We start from the raw sequence: 20,214 nt of genomic DNA on the forward strand, positions 1-20,214 counted from the left end.
TCAAGAATAAACAGAATGATCACTGGAAGTGAAATAGAATCTGTAATAAAGTAAAAAAAAAAAAAAAACCCTCCATGCAAACAAAAGTCCAGGACCATAAAACTTCACTGGGTAATTCTACCAAATATACAAAGAAGAACTTATACTGATCCTCCTCAAACTATTCCAAAAATTTGATGAGTAGGGAACATTCATAATTCTTTCTATGAGGCCACAATCACACTGATCATATTGATACAAAAACCAGACAAAGTTACTAAAAATGTAGACAATTATTGACCTATATCTTTGATGAATATAGAAGCAAAAATTCTCAACAAAACATTAGCAAATGTAATGTAACAATACATAAAAAGGATCATACACCATGATCAAGTTAGATTCATTTTGGGTGGGAGGGTATAGCTCAAGTGGTAACATGTGTTCTTAGCATGCATGATGTCCTGGGTTCTTTCCCAGTACTTCTATTTAAGAAAATTGAATAAATATACCTAATTACTCCCCCCCCAACAGAACTTTTTTATAGTTTCATTTCAGTGTTTCAAGGATGGTTAAACATATGCAAATCAATCAATGTGATACACACATTAACAAAAGAAAAAACAAAAACCACATGATCATCTCATTAGATGTAGAAGAAACATTTGACAAAATTCAACATCCATTCATTATAAGAATTCTCGCCAAAATGGGTTTAGAGGAAACACATCTCAACATATTAAAAGCCGTTTACAACAAACCCACTGCCAACATAATACTCAAGAGTGAAAAACTGAAAGCCTTCCCACCAAATTCAGGAAAAAGACAAGGATGCCCATTCTAAACATATATATTCAACATACTATTGGCAGTCTTAGCCACAGCAATCAGAAAAGAAGAAATAAAAGGTATCCAAATCAGAAGAGAAGAGTTAAAACTGTCACTATTTGCAGATAATATGATATTCTATATAGGGTTCTCTATATAAACAATTAGAGAAACAATTAGAACTAATAAATGAATTCAGCAAGGTAACAGGATACAAGATTAATATACAGAAAACCATTGCATTTCTTACATTAATAATTAAATACCAGATTGAAAAAATCTTATTTAAAATTGCATCAAAAATATCTAGGAATAAACTTAACCAAGGAGATTAAAGATCTGTACACTGAAAACTATAAAACATTGATAAAAGAGATTGAGGATGACTTAAAGAAATGTAGACATCACATTATCTAGGACTTGATGAATCAATATTGTTAAAATGGCCATACTACCCAAAGTTATCTATAGATATAATGAAGTCCCTACCAAAATACTCATAATATTTTTCAAATAGCTATTTAACAAATAATCCTAAAATTTATATGAAACCACAAAACACCCAGGATTATTAACGCAATCCTGAGGACAAAGCTGGAGGTATAACCTTTCTAGATTTCAAATTGTACTACAAATCTACAATAATCAAAACAGTGTGGTATTGACAGAAAAACAGAAATATAGGTTAATGGAACAGAATAGAGAGGCCAGAAATATGCACACACACCTATGGTCAATTAATCAATCACAAAATGAGGCAAGACTATTCAATGGAGAAAAGGTAGTCTCTTCAACTAATGTTGATGGGAAAGCTGGACAGCTACATGTAAATCAATGAGACTAGAACACTCCCTCACATCACATCCAAAAATAAACTCAAAATAGTTTAAAGACATAGATATAAGACATGACACAATGAAACTCTTAGAAAAGAACATAAGAAGAACATTCTCTGACATTAATTGGAGCAATATTTTCTTAGACCAGTCTCCCAAGGCAAAAAGAAATAAAAGGAAAAATAAACAAAAGACCTAATCAAACTTAAAAGCTTTTGCACAGCAAAGAAACCCATCAACAAAATGAAAAGACAACCTATGGAATGGCAGAAAATATTTACAAACCAAGATATTAACAGAGTTAGCATCCAAAATATCCAAACAGCTCATAAAATGCAATACCAAAAAAAGAAAAAATCGAAAACCTATCTATGTAGGCAGAAGACCTACATAGATATTTTCCAAAGACATACAGATGGCCAACAGGCACATGAAAAGATGCTCAACATTAGTAATTATTAGAGAAATGCACATCAAAACCACAATGATGTGTTACCTCACTCCAGCTTGAATGGCTATCATCAAAAAGTCTACAAGTAACAAATGCTGCAGAATGTATGGAGAGAAGGAAACCCTCCTACACTGTTGGTGGGAATGTAAATTGGTGCATCCACTGTGAAAAAGAGAATGGAAGTTACTTAAAAAACTAAAAATACATCTACCATATGATCCAGCAATCCCAACCCTGGGTATATATCCAGAAAAAAAAAACTCTATTTCAAAAAGATACATGCACCCCAATGTTCACATCAGCATTATTTACAACAGGCAAGACATGGAAGGAACCTAAATGTCCATTAACACATGAATGGTTAAAGAAGATGTGATGTGTGTATGTATGTATGTATATATATATATATATATATATATATACTTGTATATCTATATAAATGGACTATTTGTGTGTGTGTATATGTATATATATGTATATCTCTTTGTGTGTATATATATATATAATGGACTATTACTCAGCTATAAAGAAGAATGAAATATTGTCATTTGCAACAAAATGGATGAACCGAAAGAATATTATACTTAGTTAAATAAGTCAGACAAAGACAAATATCATATGATATCATTCATATGTAAAATCTAAAAAATGATACAAATGAGTCTGTAAAAGAAACAAAGACTCACAAACATAGGAAACAAACTTATGTTTACAAAAGGGGAGAGAGACTAGGGAGGGACAAATTAGGAGTATGAGCTTAACAGATACAAACTACTATATACATAAAATAGGTAAGCAAAAAGAATTTATGCATAGCATAGGGAATTGTATTCAATATATTGTAATAACTTATAATGGAACATAATCAGAAAAATAGTAACTAAATCACTATGCTTACAGCTGAAACTAATATAATATTATGCATCAAATATACTTTAGTTAAAAATTCTTAAAAAGAACATGAAAAAAATTGTTTTCTGCAGTAGAGCACACATTTTAAATCAAAATTCTATTAGCCAGGGCTAATTTATCAGGTAGAATACTATTTATCAAGAGAAATACATTTCACTCCCTAGTACTACACTGTAAGACAATGTTATCCTCTTATCTTTATACATTAAAAAGTGCATTAAGCAAACCAATAGATGATGTTATTTTTATTTTTGGTATTATTTTAGTGCAAATATTTCTTTTGCGCTTTTTGTATATAAACACTACTGTTACTGAATGAATGATAATTTTCTCTCATATGATGTACCACCACAGCATCTACTAAAAAGAAAATCTTATCAAATCATTCACCTGATTTTTAATTGTCATGCAGTAACCTTCCTCTTATAATGAAGTACTCATCTTTTTAACATCAGTATAAAAATAATGATAATATAAATAACTATTTCATTTACTAAGCACTTACTATATGGCACCTTACCCAGATTAGTAAATGTATTACCTACATTTTATAAATGGCAGATTAAAATTTAAAAGTATCAAGTGACTTAAACCCAAGGTCACATACAGCTTGTAACTGACAAAAGCTGACACCCAAAATCAGGTTTGAAGTGGAAATCTATGATCTTAATAATTATTGTATCTAAGAGGAGAGCATTTTTAAAATTAGAAAGTATAGGGTTCTATGAAGTTAGCCAATGTGAAATGATGATAACCTCTGCAGAATCAATTTAGTCTTTTTCCCCCACCTGCTTATGGATGGACATCTGAGTCAGATGGCTGTACTCTGCCTTCTTTAACACTGTGTTCCATCTGTTTTCAAAGATTACTATGTTTGCCTGGGACAGTCCTAGTTTCTGCCTTTGTCCCACTAAAAGTATTTAATAGTAAACCCTTTCAATTTCACAAGTATTCAGGTTTGGATAATAAATTTTCTGGCCCCCTAGCTTTGGCCTATAGTAGCACAAGTGCTTGCTGGGAATCAAAATACATTCCCCATTTGGGGTTTCTCCTTCTTAGGTAAGAATGGTATTGCCAGAACACTTTGATATTAATTTCTTTCCTTTATCTTTTACTTTAACAAAATCATCTTAGAAGCAGGGATAAGGCACAGAAAGAAGGAGGGAGAGGCTGATGAAAATACACCTTGCTGGCACAATTTTGCTGAAGGCTAGAGAACCAACTGGATCTCTTGCCATTAATCTACTTCATCAGCTTCTGCTCCTCTTTATGTTTTGCCTTCACTTTCCAGTAACAGTAGCATTTTCTCCTGTTAACAAATCCTGTAATAAATTTAAATACCAAATTGGAATTATACTTCTTGAGCCCTTGTGGATCCTATCATCTTCATATAGAATTATTTTAATTCACAACTGGATAGTAAAAAAAAAAAAAAGAACATTGTTTAACAAAAGGTTGATGATAAAATGCACTACTGGCCAGGATGCACTTTAGTAAATGGCATTAATTAGAAGGCAGCATGGTTCTTACAGCAGGAGGCAGGCTGCTCTGAAATGTGGGACATCTGGCATCTAGTCCTGGCTCTATCCTGACCCTGTACATCCTTGGGCAAGTCACATTCTTGCTATAAGCCTCAGTTTCTCCATCAGTAAAACGAGGGCTCTGGGCTTAATGATCTATTAGCTCCCATCAAGTTCAGACTTTGTTTGATTTTACTCACAAAAATTCATACATGTTCATTCTCCAAGTGGAAATTGTGATTTCAAGAGCTCTGCAAATGAACTTGAAATAATTCTACCAGAAATAAAAACTGAGCTATCTGGCTAAGGGAGGAACGGAGGGGGTGGTGAGTAAAAGCATGCAAACACAATTACCAGGGACATATTTATCCCCCTTAAAAGAACAAACTGTTTTTGAGCACTTTTGAAGCATCCATTTACATACAAATCCATTTACATACATATTTCTGATGACAAATAATTCTCAATTCATTATACTAGCTCCCAGAGGCCCTATACTTGGCAACACTTTGTTAGCTTGGTTTGAGTTGCTATAGCTCCTTGACTGTAATAAAATTACCTTTCAAATATTCTATCATTTTTAATTAAAATTTTTTAATTAAAATTATTCAGGTTCCCAATTAGACTGAATTAGCAAGGTTCTGCATTACTACATTTTTGTTCATTAAGCTCTGCCAAGGCTCTTGCCACAGAATACCCATCTCCAGCTGTGCCCTGTCCTCTTCTCCAAGTAAGTGAGTGTGAAATGCACTGTTGTTCCCTGAGTGCCTACTGTACTGGGACAACTTCATGGACCTAATTGGAAAGGGTCATCTCCTGCCCTTCTCAAGTATTTCCTTTCCTTTGTATCTATTAACCCTCCCTCCCTATCCTGGCTGACTTTATGGGAATCTCTCTTGAACTTTTCTTCTCATGGGCATAACAGTTGGATTGGGAGGAGCCAGGATAAACATGGTAAAACAATCCAGAAAATCACTGTATCCCGAAAAGTCATCTGGCCAGACTGTCTCAAAATGTGATCTAAGAACCACCTGCATCTGTACCACCTAAGACACTGCTTTAAAATTCAGAGTATTAGAAGCCACTTCTAGAACTACTGAGTCATAATCTTTGGCAATGGTCCCATGAGGTATATTTTTAGATATTCCTTAGATGATTCTGACACATACTAAATTATGAGAATCACTGTAAGTGTATGTCACTAAACACAGAATGGTTTACAATTTAATGAGGAAGAAAAAAAAAAACCCTGGTATAACTAATGCTAGTATTCATTGTGGCAAGGCAGTCCTCTTACAACTCACAAAAGCTACAACTATGTCAGTAATAATTGCTAATAATAGATAATAATTGTTAAGTACCTGCAACATGCCAGGAATTTTGCTAGGTGCTTCATCGTTTGTCATTATCCCAACTAGTAACATGCACGATTTATAGGATTTGCTTCAGCTTTATTACATTGAATTCTCTCAACAATCCTATGAAGTAGGTATTATTATTGTTATTATTATTATATTTTTTCAGATGAGAAAACTGAAACTTGAAGAAGTTATAAGATCCTTTAAATGTTGAGCACCTAGTAAAATGGCTAAGCCTGGAAGTAAAGTGTTTCCTCACCAGACATGAGCTCCAACAGGACAAGGACAAAGCCTACTTTGACTCCGAATCCCACTTCCTTCCCAATCTGGAGCTTGTATAGAGCAGAGGTTTAGCTAGAGTTGCAATGAAATGAGACTAAGACTGTCTTTGAGTGTAAGGGAGAAGAGAAGCAGCTTCTAGAGTTGGGGGCCTCAGGAAGAACTAAGGCCTGTAAAGCCAAGTTCTCACACTGACCATCGTCTGGTAGGTTCAAGCACTTTGGTTCTCAGAATCTCTCTCCTACCTTCTCTCTCATTGATTTTGTCACTTCAAACTAATGCTCTTCTTATTTCTTTAACACTTCCACATGCTGAGAGCTCCAGTCTGTATCCTGGCTACACAGAAGGCCCTAGTAACTCAACTGAGGGTTTTTCTCCCCTTACTAATATTATCCTTCTCCATCTTATAGCTTATTTTCCCCTCTTGGAAATGTGGAATTAATGTGATAAAATGATCCAAGATGTTATAGCAAATAAAGAAAAAAATACATTAATCTTCTCTTATATGTACAAGAGCCTTCTGAACCTCTAATCCCCAAAGTAACTAATGTTGGGAGTTTCAGGCATTGTTGTAGCCACTAACCTGGATAAATTTAGTTCTAGATGGAAGTACAAGGGCACTATGTGGATACACAAACTACACCATGAACTAACGTTCTGTTGAAGTATAATTGATTTACAGTATTATATTAACTTCAGGTGTATAGCCTAGTGATTCAGTAATTTTAAAAATTATACTCCATTAAAAGTTACCACAAGGTAATGGCTATAATTCCCTGTGCTATGCAGTATATCCTTGTTTCTCATCTATTTTATACTTAGTAGTTTGTATCTCTTAATCCCATATCCTTAATGTGTCCCTCCCCTCCTCCCTCCCCACTTTGGTAATCACTGGTATGTTTTCTATATCTGTGAGCCTATTTCTGTTTTATATATACATTCAACAGCATTATTTTTGTTAGATTCCACATATAAGTGATATCATACAGCATTATCTCTCTCTGTTTGTTTTCACTAACAATAATATTCTCTAGGTCCATCCACATTACTACAAATGGCAGAACTTCATTCTTTTTATGGCTAGGTAATATTCCACCATGAAACTATTAACACCTGATTCCCTTCCAAAGTTGAAAGTTTGCCCATCTATGAGATTCCAAATAGTATAAAATTATTTTTCTATGATTCAGGATATTTATCATTTTCTTAGCTTTTTTATGGTTAGATGCAATATTTTGTTCATTTGCTCAGATTCATTGAAGGGAATGCCCCACAGTGTCAATAACTCAGAAGTAAGGCCTTTCACCTTTTGAGTCTTAAATCATATGATAATGAAGTTAATTTCTTTACTTGTAATTTTTTCAGATTTTCTGTTTCTTGCTCAATGAGTCTTGTTAATTTGACACTTATAGAAATTTGTCCATTTCATCTAAGTTATCAAATTTGTTGACATAAGTTGTTTCATACTATTTACTTCTAATAATTTTAATTTCTGAGGAGTCAATAGTAATGTCTCCCCTTTCACTACTAATGCAAAGTCTGAATATTCTCATTTTTTCTTGATTAGTCTATGTAAAATTTTCTCAATTTTGTTGATATTTTCGAAGAACCAACTTTTGATTTTATTTATTTTCTCTATAGTTTTTCTGTTTTCCATTTTATTAATTTCTGCTTTAATCATTTTTTGCCACCTTGTTTATCTCCATTTTGATTTGCTCTTTTTATATTTTAAGATGTCATCTAAGACTATAATTTGAGAATTTTATCTTTTATGATGTAGGTGTTTAAAACTAGAAATATTCCTCTAAGTATCACTTCAGTTTGCATCCCATAGATTTTGACTTGTGTTTTTGTTTTCATTCAGATAAAAATTATACTTTCTATACTTACCCTAATGTCTGTATCTATTATAATTTATAATTAGTAAATATATTCTTAATGAAATAAGTCTCTTATCATTATAAAATGTCCCCTTCTCCTTCTGAGGCAATTATTATGAATATGTTGGTAAACTTCATGGTGTCTCATAGGTATCTGAAGCTTTGTTTATTCATTTTTTATTGAACTTTAATTGACATATAATTGTGTAAATTTAAGGTGTACAACACTCTGATTCAATACATTTATATATTGCAATATGATTACCACTGTAGTATTAGCTATCACTCTATCACATCACATAAATATCACTTATTGTTTATAATGAGAACAATTAATATTTAGTCTCTTAGCAACTTTGAAGTTTATAATGCAGTACTGTTGACTATAATTTCTACATTGTCCACTGGATCTACAGGACTTACTTATCTACTAGTTGCAAGATTGTACCCTTAAACAACATGTTCCAAACTCTTACCCTTAAGCCCTTGGTAACCACCATTCTACTCTCTGTTCTTCTGAATACAGCCTTTTTAGTTTCCACATATAAGTGATTACATATGAGATTTGTTTTTCTCTGTCTAACTTATCTCAATATAATGCTCTCAAGTTCCATACATGTTGTTGCAAATGGCAGAATTTCCTTTTTCATGGCTGAATAATATTCCACTGTGTATGGATAGAGATAGAGAGATTGAGATATCTCTAACCATAGCTATACGTTCCTATCTTATGTATCCTCTTTATTCATTCACATGTTGACATTTTTTGGTTGTTTCCATTTCTTGTCTAGTATAAACAATGCTGCAGTGAACATGGCAGTGCAGATATCTCTTCGTTATTTTGTTTTCATTTCCTTTGGAAATATACTCAGCAATGGGATTATTAGATCATATAGTAGTTCTATTTTTAATTTTTCTAGGAACTTTAATACTATTTTCCATAGTGGTGGAACCAATTTATGATCCAACCAACAGTATACAAGTGTTTCCTTTTCTCCATGACCTAACCAGCACTTATCTCTTGCCTTCTTGTTGATAGTCATTCTAATGGGTGTGAAGTAATATATCATTCTAGTTTTCATTTTCATTTCCCTGATTAGATTTATTGAGCACCTTTTCATGTACCTTTGGTCATTTAGATCACTTTTTTTTGGAAAAATATCTATTTAGTTCCTCTGCCAATTTTTTTAATTGTATTGTTTGTTTTTAAGTTGTTGAGTTGTATGGGTTATTTATATATTTTGGATATTAACTATTTATCTGATACATGGTTTGCAAATAGTTTCTCCCATTCCATAGCTAGTAAGGTTTTGTGAATTTTTATTCATTCTTTTTTATTTTTTATTTCTCAAACTGGATGAACTTGATTGACCTAGCTTCAAGTCTGGTGATTCTATTTATTGCCATTTCAAATCTGCTGTTGAGGCTATATAGTAAATTTTTCATTTCAGTTAATTATACTTTTCAACATCAGAAAAATTTTTAGTTCTTTCATTTAAAATTCTGGTCTCTTTATTGATCCTTTTCTATGTGGTGTAATAGCATCCTTATACTTTCCTTTATTTTAATGAACAAAGTTTCTTTTCTTTTTTTTTAACATATTACAGTAGCTGATTTAAAGCCTTTGTCTAGTAAATTCAAAATCTGAATGTCCTAAAGAACAATTTATTTTGCTTTTCCAACATATGGGCTTTAATCTCCTGTTTCTTTGCATATAGCTCAAATCTTTTTTCATGAAATATTTTAAGTATTATGTGGCAATATAATGTGGCAACCATGGAAATCATAAATCCCCCAAGATTTCTTGTCATTGTTGAGTTTTTGGTTTTTGTTTTTCTGTTTTTTGCTTTAGTTGTTATTGTTGCTGCTTGTTTGTTTAGTGACATTCCTGGACAACTTCTGTAAAGTCTGTATTCTTTATCGTATGTGTTCACTGAAGTCTCTGCTTGATTAGTTTAGTGGTCAGATAATAATTGGACAGACACTACTTTAGGTGCATTGAACCAATAACCTTTCCTCAATTTGCTAAGGGGTTCTTTGTGTGTTGGGGTATGACTTCAACACTTATGTGGTTTATATCTCTGCCATAGCTTTCACTTCTTGTTTGCACAAGTACTCAATGTCAACAAGAGGTGAAAGATCAGAGCCCTTTCAATTCTTACCTGGGAATACTCAAAGCCCTGCAGCTGTGTGTGGCCTTCTAGCTCTCCAGAGCTTTTCAAAGCCCTCTATGGACATTTTATTTCCTAGACCTTCCTTTTAATTTTTTGGCCAGGCACATGTTAACTCCAACTGGTATAATAACCTCAAGCATTTGCAGTGTTAAAGAATTGCTGCTGATTGTTTCTGAAAAACACCCTGGGGATACAGTTTTTCCTGCAGAATTAGCTCTAAGTGAAAACAAAAACATTCTGAATATAGGGGCTTTTCCAAGGACCTCAGAGATAGTTCAAATGGTGATGAAACAGCAGGTATGGGGAATTTTCAGGAGTTCCTAACCTGGTCTGCTTCCTACAGTGACCACAGACTGATGGTTTTCACATCTACCATAGTTGCAAGCTTGTTGGTTTTCAACACTACTGTGGAACTGAGGAGAGAAGGATAAAGGTAAGCCAAGAGAAACCATCACAAACCATACTGTTTTTACCAAAGTTCAGCAGTTTTTCTTGAACAAATACCCCTCAGATTTTTGCAAGCCTTTGCTTATTTACAAAAGTTCTGTAAGAGTTGATTTTGACAAAATTTGTCAAGACTTTTGCTTACTTTCTTGGAGAAGTATATTTATGTCATTCCAGAAGTTCTGTTCTCTGTGTAATTTAATTTTACCACATAAGAATTTATTTCTTTTTGCCAAAGATAAGTATATAAAATAATATGCCCATTTACTAAGTTAAATTTGTATTTTATTGCTCATCATTATATATTGTGCATGACAATATACACATAATACTTTGCACATGGGATAAAATTCATTCTGAATCATAGGACTTAACAATCACATGATACCATAACATTGTATTCTACAGAATTATAATGTGGCCTTTTTATGGCTAAATTGACTAGAATACAACAGTGAATCTACCTGATTCTCAATCAGTAAGGAATCTCCCTCTTTAAGAATGAGAGCTTCATATATGCAATGGAGGAAAATGTACTCACCCACAGGTTTCTGCATTATACACTTACACATTGTCTTTTGATTTAGCCTTATTGGCATTAATGCTGAATGGCATATACCCTCGGTTCAAAATATCCCTAAAAATATGCATCCTGTCATTTACTGCTTTACTCTATTTTAAATTTTCAATGGGGAATAGTCTTTATGATTCACGTTTTTCCAACAGAAAAAAACTTCCAAGTGTATATTGAACCTTAAAAAGAAAAAAGATGTTGGAAGATGGAGTCATGACATACATGCTGAGCTATTTTTCTAAGTAAATGATGAACATGTTCAGCCACTTGGGGAATTATTCCTTAGTGGTTGTGCTGATGTTACACAGCTGTGAGTTATGGAAAAAGCCAAAATACCCTTTTAAAATGTGCAAAACTCTATGACAATGTACTATTTAATGAAGATGGTGATGGAACTGAATGATTATCTTACACAGTTCGCTGGGATGAGGAAGTGAAACTGCTTCTTTGCTACTGAGTACCTCAACAAAGTTTTGACAAAACATCACCTTTCTTTGAAAAGTTGAGGGATTATAGGAATCAGACTCTGATAGGATTTACTTATCTAGAGTATAACAGCCCTAGGATGGGATTCATAGTTCCAAGTTTTCTTTTCTTTACTTTTCTTTTACATTCAATAATGTACATACACATCCTTAGTATTCACCATCTTTAGAATTTATAGTTTACATGTTTATATCCATTATTATCCATGAATCTTTTCTTAAAAAATGAGCAAGTGCCATATTTTTTCTTTACCTCCAATGCATATCAAACTGTCTACCACATAGGAGGTGCTCAATTAATAGTTTTTAAAAGTAAACAAAATTGGAATTCATGAATAAAAATATTAAGCAATGACTAAACACCAGAATACTGAATAAAGAAGGAGAAAGATTACTGAGTGCCTACTAAATACCAGGCACTATTGCAAGCACTTTACCCACAGTAACTTACTTAATCCTTTCATAAAACAAGCAAACAACTAGGAGACAGGTGCTTTACATTTGAAAGCACTGAAACAGAAAGTTTAAATATCTTACCCCAAATCCCCAGGATAACAGATGGATAAAGAAGTAAATCCCAGGCAGTAACAGTAAGTACATAAGGGGTTCATTTACTTTAAAAAATAAAATTCAATGGTAAGTTTCTTTGCTAATTGAACCCCAGGTCAAGTATTCATCAATAACCCTTTCTGGGGCCTTGAATACTCTTTGAAGTTATATTGTTGAGGCTGAAGAGGAGTATAATCTAAAAAAAATTTTCCTGGTTCAAGTGATGGTATCCTAGAAAATAATTAATACTAAAGATAAAGCATGTGATCCTGAAAAAAATTCAATTAGCACCACTAGGCGTTTGAATAAAAACCTCCCATACCATGTGGGAAAAGGCCCATGAAACAAAGTCATTGGTTTTACTGGATAGTTGGGAACTTTATAAATTCTTTTGAATTAGATACAGAGAAATTATAAGAGTAATAAAAAACATAATCACTATCACATAAGGAAAATAAATGGGGAGTAATTATTGCAATACTGCCTAATGACTCTCCCTGTTGCCATCCTGTTCCCCTATAATCCACTCTTTGTGTCCCCTCCTACCACTCTCTCCATTGCTCACTGTGCTCTACCCATGCTGGTCTCCTCGTTCCTTCAACAGGCTAGGTTCTTTTACCATCCCTCCAGAAAGAAATAGATAAAGTTTGGTCCAGCAAATGGCAGAGTATTTGCACAGAAGCCAGTAAGGACATAGTTACTGGTCCACTTTACCCCATCATTAGATAGAAGTCGATGCCACAAAATAAAAATGCACCAGACTGTTTGGGTTTCTACTGTGGCTCTAAAATTGGCTAGCTGTACAATGTTCAGAATTTTATTTAATTTCACTCTGCCTCAGTGACCTCATAAGTAAAATGGAAATATTAATAGTGTTTGCCTCATTGTATTTTTATGAAGATTACAAGACTTAAGCAATAAAATAGTGCTTAATTCAATGCCTGAGTTTTAGTAATCCATCAGTAAATGCCAAGTACTGCTATTATTATAATCATAATTATTACTTAAAAAATTAAGTGCAATGACATCTTTTATCTGGCACACATCTTATTATTTGGCACATACCATGTAACTGGATACAAATCTCCTTATTTCATTTAATCATTAGAACCATCCTGTGAGGTAGTTATTCATTTCCTCAGTTTTAGATGAGGAAACTGAGGAAGAGAAATGTTAATTAGTCTAGCAGTTTGGATCTGAAAGCATGGAAATTGGATCAGGAAAACCTCTATTAAAGACACATCTATAATAATAAATTGTAGATTCTTAGATATACTACAGTTGGAATATCCCTCATTGGTCTGGCATAATGGTTAAACATCTGAGTTCTAAAGTCAGATTATGTGATTCAAATCCTAGCCTGACCCCTTACAAAAGCTGGATTCTTAGACAATTTACTTAATCTCTCTGAGCCTTAGTTTCTTCACCTATAAAATGAGGACATATGAGTATCTGCTTTATAGGGTTTATTAAGAGTTTTAGATTGTAATTACATATGTAAAATGCCTAACATAGGACCAGGCACATAGAAAGTGTTCTGGAAAGGTTAGCTATTACTTATTACAAGTGAGAAATACACATATCCCATGTGTTATGATTTATACCAGCAATTATTGTTCTAGGCATATTTTATAGTTTAGAATCATGACATATTGACATTGCACACAAAGCTGACACACTAGCCCACCCAATGTAAAACATGTGCTTTGAATTGTTTCCCTCCAGTAGTAGCAGTGGATTTGCAGGAAAGCATCTTCATGGCCTCATCTAGTCTTGCAAATAAGGTCTCTTTTTGCCAGATCACCAGCCAGGATCAAGGTAGTCTCCCTTGACCTTCAAATAATTAATCTCTTAAATAAAAATATTTCTAAATTATCTTAACAATCAATGGATACAGATAAACAAAAGCATAGTCATTCAAATTAACTTAGTTGTTTTCAGAGACATTTCTTGAAATTCAGCTTCTCATTAAATTTCAGACTTTGTTGATATTTTATCAAAAGTGAAATATGTATTTTGCAGACAGAATAGGAGAATCTGTAGTACACTGGAAATTCCATATATAAAAGTCAACTTTTTATCAAGATTTTTAATAGCACTTATAACTATAGATAGTTGGAAGGCATACTTTTTTTTCACACCTCTGAATTTTCAGTACTATTATAGGAGAAAGTCGGAATGAATAAGATTTTCTCAACAACAACAAAACAGTAATCACTGAAATGTTTAGTTAAATGGCAACTCTACTAGGATTTCTTTTTAGCTATTTATTAAGAGTGGTTCCAAAGAGAAACACAAAACCATGTGGTCACTCTTGCCACTAAATAAGCAACAGATTTCTAATTTCCTTTCTTTTTTTTTTTACTAAGTATCATATATGCATAGTATAATTTTCATTAAAATGCAAGTAAAATGAAGTTGAAATTTCTTATTTACATTTCCTCTTTATTATTACTTTTTCAAGGATATGTATAATTTTTGGTTTTGTTAATATTTTTAGTTCCTTCAAATTTCAGACTTTTCTATAAAGTTAGTCTCAAATAATACTACATCATTTAAGATATTTTAGCAATATTTAAAGCACAGTCTCCTTACAGAAAAACCATAGATGGGGGAGTTTCCAAAATAACTTCTCAATCTCCTATTTAAGCATGGAGGATTTGCTTCTTAGGAAGATCCTGTGAAAAGAAAGCACCATAGTAAGTACCCTCCTCAGTACTTACCACAGATTTCTCTATTACTGCTATTATTTAAAAAATAACCAAAGCTACTCTTTATAATTTTATACTAATAATATAAGCAGAAGAGGGTAGATTCTATTGCATTTAATAGATACATATGTATAAAAAGTGCATTTTTCAATTAGCAAAAATGAACTCTAAATTCAGAAGAAAAACTACGTTCTCCATTTTAGGCAATGAAAGAGAAAGTGTTCTGAGTCCAATAAATGAGTTTGAAAAAAAATGAGTTCATTGAAAAATACTACTTTATTGAACTAATTAATATTAAATTAATTAGAACCAGTTAAAATTAGATTTTATTAACTTCTTTTAAATTGTTTTTATGTAATTAAAATATTTTATTCTTCTTCCTATTAGTACTATTATTATTTTCCTTTAGCAATCATGAAACAAGCTTTCTCTGCATTTGGCCAGGCCCTGTCTGCCAATTTACAAATGGATCCCTTTAATGGTTCTGGGCCCTGACACAAAGAAACAGTTCATATCTATACTATATATCATTTTCACTGTTACCTGGTTATGAATCTACTCTCCAACTACCATATTTCTTACATAAGTGGAAAATAAATAAATTGACACCGAAATGTAACTATTTTAGCCAATGGTAAGCTGAAATCCTAGACTTTGAGGAGAATAAATCATTAAAGAAATATCAGTAACAAGACAACAAATGTGAACTGGCTCTTAGGCATAGTTTTCATTTGTTGCACCGAGTGGATTTTCAAATTGCAAAATAAAGAAAAGTAACTATGTTATGCATGGATGTACACATGCCAAGAAAGGATAGACACATTTTAAACATTCTTATAAATTCAAAATGTCTCTAAAAATCTTTGAAGGCAAGTGACAGATCCCTTGTTAACTATAGTTTACAACAGGACAGCCTAGCTGAGATACATTGTTTTGCTCATCATCACTCACTCCCAAAGGGGAAACAATGATGTAAGGGAAGGTCTCTTAGTCCAAATGTTGAGTAAGGGTTTGAATTTTCAGTCTGGATATTTTTGCTTTGTCTCCACCAAGAACAGCAAATCAAATGATGCAGACGTTTGGAATATATAGGCTTAGTTAGAAGTAGTTGATGTTCTTGTTTTGTTGCAGTTTATTAACTATCAAAAATATATAGATTTGACTCTAGTTAAAACTAAGGTGTGTGTGTAAAACATTCAATTTACAGCTCATTAAAAAGTATGCCAATCAGCCCAGTTCATTTTGGCTACAAGATTTTGGTCTAGTTTAGTTCAAGTTCTACTCTTCACAAAACAAAAAAGACCAGCAGCTAAAGGGTTCCTGAATAAAGGCTTTCAATAAATCCTTAGTCCAACCATTTCCCTTTCCCCCCACTAAGATAAACCAGACTCCAAATATATTTTTAGTCTTGCATCCCTTGGCCCCAGAGAAAGAGCTGTACATCTGGAGAAGCAAACCAAAGCATTGTTTCCTGTGGGACAACCAAAATTCTTCAGAAGCAGCAGGGGCTTTATGTGATCTTATCAGAGGACAAGGCTTGGGCTGAGAAACTGCAAATGCCAAAGGACACAAAGTGGCAAGTAGCTGACCAGTAACATCATTATATAAAAAATACTGTTACTGACCAAAAGCATGCTTGTGACTTGGTGCAAGAAAAAGAAAGGAAATTAGCAGTTTGAGAACAAACTATTTGCCAAATACCTTGCTATGTGCTCTCATATATACAATCTCATTTATATGTAAAACAACCCAATAGCATAGGTATTATCAATTCTCTCAATTTTAAATATGAATAAATTCTTGGCCCATATAAGTTAAGTAGCTGTTCCAAGGCCACAGAGTTAATATATGATAGAGCCTAGATTTGAACCCTCCAAGGCCTATACTCTTTCCATTTTCAAAAGGGCTGCAGGCAAGGGCAGGTTGGGGGTGTTCTGGCTTTCATAACGGCAAGTAACCTGCAAATCAAACTTTCCTTCTTCCTTTTAGGGAGCAGCGTCCTTAATACTGACAAAAACAGCTGTCACCAAGTCTTTCTGTGTAGTTCTACATGTTAATTCCTATTCTCCTCTCCTGCTTCAGTAAAGAAAGCAATGACCATTAGCAAAGGCAGAAGGTAGGAAGTAAATAATATACCCACTCCTTAATGAAAAATAGTACACATACATTTGCTTACTTATATATATAGATAGATTCTTCTGGATATAAGCACAAAGTTCTAAGACAAATTATAAGTATTCATTTTGTTATTACCTGCACCGACGAAAGGAAATCACAAGTTATCTGATCCAAAATAGAACTTCAGTTGAAATAAAACCAGTAAGTATTTGTTAAGAAATTAGGTGCCAAGTGCCGAGCTAGGCATTAATGTGGTCACTCTCAAACTTTAATATTCATAGAAAATTGTTTTAAAATGCAGATTCTTGACCCCTCTCCCCTCAGAGATTCTGAGTCAGTAGACCTGGGATGAGCGCAGGTATTTGCAACTTAAATTATCACTTCAGGTGATTCTAATATCAGTACTCCTTTAATCACATTTTGAAAATAAATATTCTAAAATAGATCACATATTTGGAGTGAGGGTGGTATGGAAGATAATTTAAATCAGCTTTTGCATTTCCCAACTTATTTATTTAGTTAATTTAGGACAATGTTATTGAATCTTAATCATCTGTCCTTGGCAAAGATGTTTCCAGAAATGTGTTTCATTGTTAATAGTTGAATAGGAAAAAATGCAAGTTTCAAGAGCAAAGTCAACAAAAGAAAAGTGAGGAAAAATAAAAACAAAGCTAAATGGAAAATAGAAGATGGTGAAAGTAACTCCAATATATCATTAATCTTAAAAATAATGAATGGATTTAATGTGCACATTAACTCACAGATTGTTGTTTTTAATCCAGCTGTATACTACTTATAAGAAGTCAAATTAAAGCAAAGCTATACTACATTGAATACTTAAGAATAAATAGATAAAATTAAATATACCAGGAAAATACTAACAAACAATGCAGACTCCTCAACATTGCCATTTAAGATTTTGATTCAGAATTTACTTTTTTAGCAGGTACTCCAAGTGACTGTAAGGCAGATGGTCCTGAGATCACACTTCGAGAAAGGCTTAACTAGAGCACAAAGAGAATGGCTTCTCTGTCTCAAAAAGTTTAAAAGTAATTTCTACCTGGATCTGGATTTACATTTTCACATGAATATGTTTCTAATAATGAGAATTTATTTTAATCACATAATGGTGCCACACAGGAAGAGTCATATTCCAGGAAACCTGAGAATTTTCAAACCCCTTCATTCTGGAATTCCCCCCATTTTAATGTAAAACTATACCAATTAGAAACAGGCCACTCAACTGTTAGATTGATGCAAGGTATCATCTTAAACTGAAAGTCCTTCTCTTAAAATTCTCAGAGAAGAGTTCAAGTAAAGCTAAGAAGATACATTTTAATGACAAAATCAATCTAATTAATCATCATATGCCTCTCCCCACATCAGTCATAGATGTCTAAGGGAGGAAATGTTCTTATATCAGCTAATGGCATCTTGAACATTAATAAAGAGTAGATATAGAGTGAGGGATTGGACATTCACAGTATTGGTCGCATTAATCTCATATGCAGATTGATTTGTTGATCCCAATATTTGAGATAGCACATTAAGAGAAGTATAATGCACTTCAAGGAGCAGTACTACCTTTTCAACCTCCTCTCTCATCATTTCCCTATATAGGTTGTGTGTATCAATAAAACCGTCCTACTTTCCCACATCTAAGTATTTTTGATTTTTTAAAAGAGGTTGCTAAGAAGATGAAAAGGCAAGCTGTAGATGGGGATGAAATATTATTAAAATACATATTATATATATATATATATATATTTATATATATATATAAATATATCTTATATAAAGGACTCATATCCAGAATCTATAAAGAACTATTATGACTCAATAATAACAATAAAAACAACTTGAAATAGTCAGAAATTGCAAACATTCTGATTTGGAGGCATGCCTAGCATGTTTCAGGAGGTTACTGTGACAAGAGCAAGGTGACTGAAGAAGAGAATAATGAAAGGGAAAATAGAAGAGGGAGAGTTGATCATTAGGACTTTACAAGTCCTAATAAGAACATGTCTTTTATCCTGAGTGAGATGGAAAGGCACTAGAGGAGGGGTTCTTGACCTTGAAGGTCTTTGGGTACAATTTAGGAAGTCTGTGAAACTAGACAGGAAAAACAATTACATATTTATTTCCACTAATTCATAACAGAAATTTGGCATTTCCTTCAAACATGAACTTAGCAACCGACCACATTAATATTAACATTTCCTGTAATTTTGTTACTAGTAGAAATCAAAAACAGTCTTATATCATACTATAGTTGTTTCAGATATCTCAAAATCTCATCACACTTATTCTTACTTGGAATTATGGTAGTTATTAAAACTGACTCTGTATCTTGTTATTTAACACGTTAATCAAGAAGCACATACATTACTATACCATAAATTTGATTTTTAAACTATTTTGGCTATGTACTTCAGAATTATTAGTTTACTTTGTATATCTTTTTAAATTTTATGCATTTTTAAATATTCTGACAAGAATCCAGAGGTTTCACCAGACTACCAAATGGGATCATGATACAAAAGAGGTTAATAACTCCTGGACTGCAGAGTTTAAGGTAGAGTAATAATATAATTTACACTTCTAAAGTATCACTCTGGGTATTGTGTTGAGAATAAACTACTGATGGGGGAGATAGATTAATTAGGAGTTTATTGCAGTGGTCCAGGGAGGCTATGGTGGCTCAGACCAGGATTGTAGTAGAGTAAGAGATAAAAATGTTGGATTCTTGTATTTTGAGGATATAGCCAACAGGCTTAGCTGTTGGATTAAATGTGGGTTATGAGAAAAATGGATCTGTTAAGGATAACTCTAAAGTGTTTCTGCAAACCTTACTTTCTCCTATGGATTTAGAATTATAGAAACAAATCTAGAACTCCTCAGACAATTCCATGACACTTACTTCCCCAGAGACAATAAAAATGAATATGAGGAAGGTAAAGAGGATAATGGCAGAGAAGAATAAATTGCTATCTCAAAATAATATCCAGTCATGCCTGTTTCGACATTTTATTGACCTTGAAAATTCTATTCAAAGATAAACAACCATAACCTACTGCAACATTAAAAAATAATTTACAGACCTACTCTGTAGAGTT

This window comes from Camelus bactrianus, chromosome X (assembly GCF_048773025.1).
Source record: "Camelus bactrianus isolate YW-2024 breed Bactrian camel chromosome X, ASM4877302v1, whole genome shotgun sequence".
Lineage (NCBI taxonomy): Eukaryota > Metazoa > Chordata > Mammalia > Artiodactyla > Camelidae > Camelus > Camelus bactrianus.